The following is a 7168-nucleotide window of genomic DNA, read 5'->3' as shown; positions in this document are numbered from 1 at the left end:
CCAGCTTCTTGAAGACCTGACAGTAAATAGGAAAAATTAAAAAATAATGGCTATGGCCTCAGTCTTCATAGCCATATCTCCATCCAGTATGAATTTCAGCTGCTCCAGTAGAACCACTGTAGATCACTGAAGGTCTGGCTATAGGCCTCATAAGTCCAGACTTGCTCCAGGTCATTTTAGTGAATAACAGTGTACACAGGCCACCATTTTCCAGGTGACTTAAGGCTGCCCAGATACCTGAATCAATCTGAAAATCCTAACCTGAATATCTTCAGTGGCAGCAGAAAATGACTCTCTGCTTCTTCTATGCATTATCTGTTTTAATAAACAGAGTTCCTACACAAGAAATCCCTTGTGTCTCCAAAGAAAATCCATACACTCTTCTAAGGTGACTTTGTTGTTCATGAATGGTACCTGCGGGCAGCCAGAGTTCTCTGCTTGTTACAAATAGCTCCTAAGCTATATACATTAAAAAGCAGTTTTAAAGCAAGAAAATAGCTTGAAAGGAATGAATGCTTAAGCAGAACACCATCTAAAGAATCATTCATGCCAGCTCAACAGATTCTTACCCCGCAGTCTACTTTATTGCAGACTCAGAGGAGTAGAAGATATGGATAATAGCCACTCACACCTTAAATTTCACCCACAGTCAAAAAGCTTCTTTCTCTGTTTTCCACTTTTCACAGAACAGACAAACCACTTACGTACTTGCTGAAGGCAACTGCCCACTTCTTACAGAAACCCTAAAAAGGCGCAGCGGTAATGCAGTCATACATAAACAATAGCTTGTTTTACAGAAGAACTGTTCATTATATACTCTTTATAAACTAGTCCCAGACGTCTTTTCTTACACGTACATCTGCATATAGTCATCGTTTTTGGCAAGGACAACATGGAGCATGGTAAATCAGCATCGATCAGGCTTGCAGACTATCCTGGAATTTGTCATTGCAGCGAGCTCTTTGTCATGGCTTTGACCAATAAAAGTGGTGAAGCAAAGCTTCTGCTATTTGAGAAGTTTAGTCCATTTTGAAGCACGCCATCTAGACTCCTGGGCTCTGCAGAATATCTCTTCAAAGGAGGTGTTTTCAATCAACTTGCCAAAAGTTTCAGAAAGTGATGGCAACAGGCTTGTAATTAGTCTTTAATGTACCCCTCCCACAGAAGCAACCAAAGGAACCAACAAAATGGGGGGAGAGTGGATCAAAACTGCAAGAGAAGTCCTCGTTTAACTTAATTTTAAATTGATTGCAAGGGTAAACCATTAGAATAAGAATACACCAGAAGATGCTGTTTCTTAAAGAAAGGGTTGGCGACCTTCAGTGGACCAGGTTGACAGGCACTGCCCTGGCATCTCCTAGTTACCTTGGCCTTGCAGAATTAATTAGTACCTCAGACACGTCCTTCTCATTCTCTTGCACTTTCCCATCAGCAGGCCAGTTTAAGCAATGGTTCTTCCAACCAGTTTGCTGATCGTTTAGTTTCCTAGATAATTCCACTGCCACACATGCAGAAAGAGGACCGAACGCATAGTTGTAGCAGCTTGACTCACGGTAGGGGTCCCTCTCTTTTTCAGGTGCGGTGCTTGACTCACAAAGAATCCTGACACACCATTCCTCTGCTGGGAAATGGCTGGGTTTGTTACTACTGTTACCCATGGGATGTTATTAACTACTGTAATACCATGTTGCCTAAGAAACTCGGTCTTCAGGTCAGTGTCTCATTGTGCTAGGAACAGCAAGCACCCTGACTAAACTCTGGTCCAGAGACTTCATGGACAATGACTGAAGACAATAAATGGATGTAGATTAGGATGCCAGGAAGTAAGGAGAAAGGCCAGAAAAAGGGTGTTGCACAACTTTGTGGGGTGGAAGAGCAGGAACTGGGCTAGCAAGTTCTGGCCTGATTCTCTAAGGAAAGAATTCCAATACGGTCATACTATCCATGTGTTAGTGTCCATCTCTTGTCCTATTTCATAATTTTTGCATCCACTGACTAAGGTCAGACACATCTGGCAGGTGAACAGGCATCTCAAAATACAAAATTCCTGAAAATATGAAAATAGAGGGCAGGCAGAAGACAGAGACCCTAGAAGAGTCTTTGCTTTGACCACACCATCCACGGGCTGAATATGAATTCATCCTGTATTAAACATCGTACAGGAGAGAAAGAAGCCCTATAACAGATCCCAATGACATAAGTGCTTCCATTGGCTACTGCATCTTCCGACGTACTGAAGTCAGCCTCCAGCTAGAAATCCATCAGAAAACAGGATACATGAGTTCATGGAACAGAGTAGTAGTGTCTATACATTAGAGGTGGCTTACATTAAAGATGGCTTTGTTCCCATGTGCTCATATTTTCCTGAACCCATGCTCTTCTTCCGCCTAGAAATTCTACCTATTTTTAGGGTATTTCAGGACATTTTCAGGACTTCCTATGTGTGTTTGGATTTCTGGACCTCTGGCAGATGCAGGAAGACCTGGTCAGCAGAGCTGACAGGCTTTTGTACATCCTGGATACGCCCACTATATGAGTACACCCTACATACAGCAACAGTGCCTGACTATTACCTATCACTGTACAAGACACCTACCTGGCGTAGGTTTTCTGAGCCATATCAGAGATGCCTACACAAGTGTTTCATAGCTGGTCTTCACACAAGATAAGTGTCCTACATGTTTTGGAAATGTTGGCTTTACCGAGCATGTGCAGAACATCCTGTGTATCCTGTGCTTCCATGCTCTCATTCTGTAGCCATAATGTGCATATTATCACGTCCAGAAAAGCTCAAAAGAAAACATGAAAGAGCTATACATGGCTAACAAGGATGTTCTGGAAGATTTTTATGTAATGCAGAAATGAAAAATTATGTAGAGACTTAAGCAACAGATGAGTAGAGGCAGAAAGTGATGAAGGCAGAGAAGAGGGGGCAGGAGGGCTACAGGAGCTGTGATGGGAACCATAAGAGTCTGAGCCCAATGATGCCGAAGGCAAGGTGGAGGAGATGTCAGCAAGGCAGGCAGAGAATTAGTTTGGGCAGAAGGATTTGGCCCATGGTTGAATCTCCATTTCCTCCAGTGAATATGTTTTATGCAGCATGTAAAGCAATAAGGGAAAACCAAAGGAAAGGTAGGTCATATAAGCCACTTCAGAAAGCCTTTTTAATCAAAGGAGGTTTGAGCTGCAGGGCCTCACAGAGCCACTGCACCACCGTGCTGGCACTTCCACCTAGCAGCGGCATTCCCAGCCACAACCAGCCAAGCAAACAAACAAACAAACAGCTGCCATGTTGTTTGCATTGTAGATGAACTCAGAAGAAAATACAGCTGCAATTAGTCGGCATGCAGCTGTTGAATTAAATCCTTTACTGCCCAGCTAGTAGAGCACCGATCTGTGGCTTCAGCTGCAGTAGCTAGATTCAAAGCAAGGGGCACCAAAGAAGGGGTTAACCCGACACCTGTGTGCATGTTCATAATGTGTATTTTTTCCTGAACGCATTATTAGCTCATTTAGAGACCATAATGAAGTCATTATGATGCCACCAGCATACTTTGCCAGAAAGCTGGCAATCTTTAATCTGCTTCCTCTACAGCATCTCACAAAGGAAGGGAGAAACCAAAACACTGATTTCAACTAACAATACATTTATTTGCAGTACTGGGTCCCAGCACATGCTGAGAAGAAAATTCTTTTGTTTATTGCCCCCTCCTTCTGATGGATTTTACATAACAAACAAGGCATAGAAGATGCCTCAATGCAGCACAAAGCCACTCCACCTTTTACATGCTTTGCATTTTGTCTGCACCTTCCTTTGACCTTTCCTTCAGCTGATGTAACCAAAGATTAAGTTAAAAATTATTTGAAAAAAGCCCTGGCTAATGAGTTGCCGTGCATATAAGCGTTAGCTGTAACTGCGCGCTGCCGCAATCATACCTTCTTGGGGAGACAAAAATATACACTTAGCAGGGATTTCTAGGAGAAGTGTGCTAGGAAACAATGGTTGGCATGCCAACAAAGAGGGCTTTCTGTGGGAATCAGGGGAAGGTAAGGGATGTGGATGAGGACAAAGACAAAGAGGGGCTAATCCACCCCAGTCCAGTTTCACACTCACCAGTGCATTTACAAACAGGGGGTAAAAATTACTTTTGTCAATCCCTGCTTTTGTTCCCCAAGTAAACAAACGCCACTGATGTTTCAAGCTCATGTGGGTAGCATTCAAGGCAGATGCCCAGAGGGGCTGAATGAGCTGCGTTTTCCCATTAGCAATGGCTGGGATGTGACTGGGTCACACTGCAGGGAAAGAGCTGAGCCACATCTATCCAGCCCTCCGTGCGTGAGGGAATGTACGTCTTATATAAAAAACGGAGAGGTGAGTAGACTGGGAAGCAGAGTCTGAGAGCAGATGACCACTATGACCATTGTCTTTTCTAAGGGCCTGACCCGAAGTCCAATGAAGCTTCCCACTATTTTCATCACCTAAAAAGATTACCAGAGGGAAGTAATTTTACTAGTACCAAAAAAATGCTGAAAAACTGGAAAAAAACACCAAGAAATCCTTCCTTGATGCAAAGAGTTAGTAAATTCAGTTACTTGGTCACAGTGAATTGCCAGATGTTGTGCTCACTATGGAGTCCTCCTGAAGCTTCAGTTCAAGCGCCTTTCTTCAGACAGTGGTAACTTTCTGAGTTACTAGGTCATTCTGCTCAAGGGTGACTTCTCACAAGAGCTCCCATCAGCCACGTCCAATAACCGATAATAGCACAAGGTTAGCAAGAAGTTTGGACGCCAGTATACTGGAGCCCACCATCCTCCTTCAAGTGGCAAACGACTGCAGCACAACTGATATCTTCCTGTGACTAAAACTGGCAAATCACCATCTTGTGAAAATACCCTTGTGTTAAAGCACTAGCAGCACAGCTGGATGCCAGCAGGGCTGCTTGCTTTTGGTAGATGGTGCACAGCTGCCAGCAGCGTGCTGGCACACCACAGCGACCTGAGCATCCCCTCCCAGCATACCACTGCATCACAACCCTGAATTACCACTCCTGTGCTCTCCTCCAGCGCATTGAAGGTTCACTCGTGTATCCTAAAGTGGGATAAAAATAAAGATGCATGCTCATGCCAAGGGAGCAGAAAGGACTGCGGGGCAAGGAGGTCACTGTGAGCAAGTGCAGATTGAAAGAGGAAGAGGCAATAAGTATATCACGGGTTGCTTTTCAACAAAGCAAATTATTTATGTTCACTGAATTTATATGTGGCACATACCGCACAGCTGGGGGACTGTTATCAGATAAGAGGAAGAGGAATAGCCTTGGACTTAAAGCATATTAGCAGAACCAGACAATGCGACTCTCGTAAATGGCTTTGACTACCCAGCTCACTGCTGGGGACCTTCAGGAGGGCTACTTGAAGCTGTAGTCTCCAAGATAAATGGGCACTCCAGTGTGGAGGAAAGGAGAACACCAAGGATGGGGAAATTTTCGTCCTCGATCACTAGGGACAGTCAGTGCAGGGTGTGCATGTTGCTCATATGGCAACACTCTGGCATTTTGCCACTCCTTGTGGTCACGTCTAGCCCTGAGAGGCCTGACAGCTTGTGGGCTCCCTCCTGCTGTGACCCCAGTGCCTGGGCATACAGGCTCCTTGCAGAGAGCCTGGGGACAATTAGACGGCTCTGGGAGATGGCCTTGAAAGCAAATGAGCTGAGTCTCAGAGGAACAGAGCTGAGTGCCTGGGCCTGAGCAGCTGAGCAGGACACGAGTAGGACATTTGCATTCCCACCCTAGATGGTTTTCATGCTCTGCACTTTGAACACGGTCCCAGAGCCACTGACCAATACTAGAGCTATCAACAATACTCTGGAGGAGCCCCAACATCCACTCTGTGCCTGACAGCAGGGTGTGCTGAACTTAGCACTTACATGCAGGACGTAAGCACTAGGTCTATCCATTGCACCCTGAAGTGATGGAGATACACTACACAGTTTCCATGGAGTTGGTGCAGAAGATAAAACAAAACATAACCATGATTTCAACCTCTAACACAGAGAGCTTTTGTGCTTATCTATCCTATGACCATACAGTCAAAATGAAGTAGGACCTTCTGGGTGTCAAGGCTGACAAACAGGCAGCTGGAAGCTCTCAGAAAAACTTAGAACCTGCCAAGTCACCATTTCCAGGTGGGAAAAGAAAAGGGCCATACCCAGGGGAAAATTGAATGACAAATAATAACAAAAATAACAGATGTACAGCAGCCCTTTAGAGTAGTGAAACTGAGACTCTTATTGAGGAACTTCGGTTTGAGCTGGGGAGCAGAGCTGCCCCCAACCTCAACACAGGAGACATGCTTTGCATCTTGGTGCACCTACAATGGTCAGGTGGTGCTGGAGGGGTAGCTGAGAGAGAGAGTGGTGGCAAGATGGCTTGTTCATCACCAGTGTTGAATGCATAGATTTAGGTGCTTGAAGATCAGGAACATCAACTGCTCTGGGCTAAATTCTCCATAGTTACCTCAGCCCACAGTTCTGGAGAACCACTTGAATATTCTTCATCCCTGTGCTCCCTGGCAGCACCTGCCATTGATTTTAACAACAGTCAGATACCCAAATACTGAATTGATACTATCAGCAGTCAGTCAAGACAAGTCTAACAGTGCAGGGAAATGAAGAGAGAACTTCTGAGGCCCAGGTTAATCCCCTGATGCCTAAGTCAGCTTTCCACTATTAATACATATTTATTACATAGATGAAGAAGAAAATTTGTGCCAATTTCTTGCTGATCTTGTTAATCATGAGGCAGGGATGATTAACACTAGAAACACTCTTAAATGCACTTATTTTTAATTTTATATATGCTATGTCTATATCCTATATTTTGTAAATATCCAATATGTAAATTACACTTTAATTTTATATTTATATGTATCTTTCAAGATCACCTGAGTCCATGACATAGCTAAATGCCTTAGTTACTGCATCATCTGCAACATTTCTAATGCTAGTATCTCCTAGGCTTGAAGCCAGGTGGGTATGTATATACACTGGTAGCAGCACAAACATACAGGAAAGAGCTACCTCTATACCAAGACTGTATATGTTGAAAAGATTAAACTTCAGTCTTCTCATGCTGCAAACTTGGCTAAGAAAACTCTACATTTAAAAGAAGTC

The sequence above is a fragment of the Phaethon aethereus genome, assembly GCF_964289735.1.
Source record: "Phaethon aethereus genome assembly, chromosome: 1".
Taxonomy (NCBI): Eukaryota; Metazoa; Chordata; class Aves; order Phaethontiformes; family Phaethontidae; genus Phaethon; species Phaethon aethereus.
Note: the sequence above shows the minus strand (reverse complement) of the source record.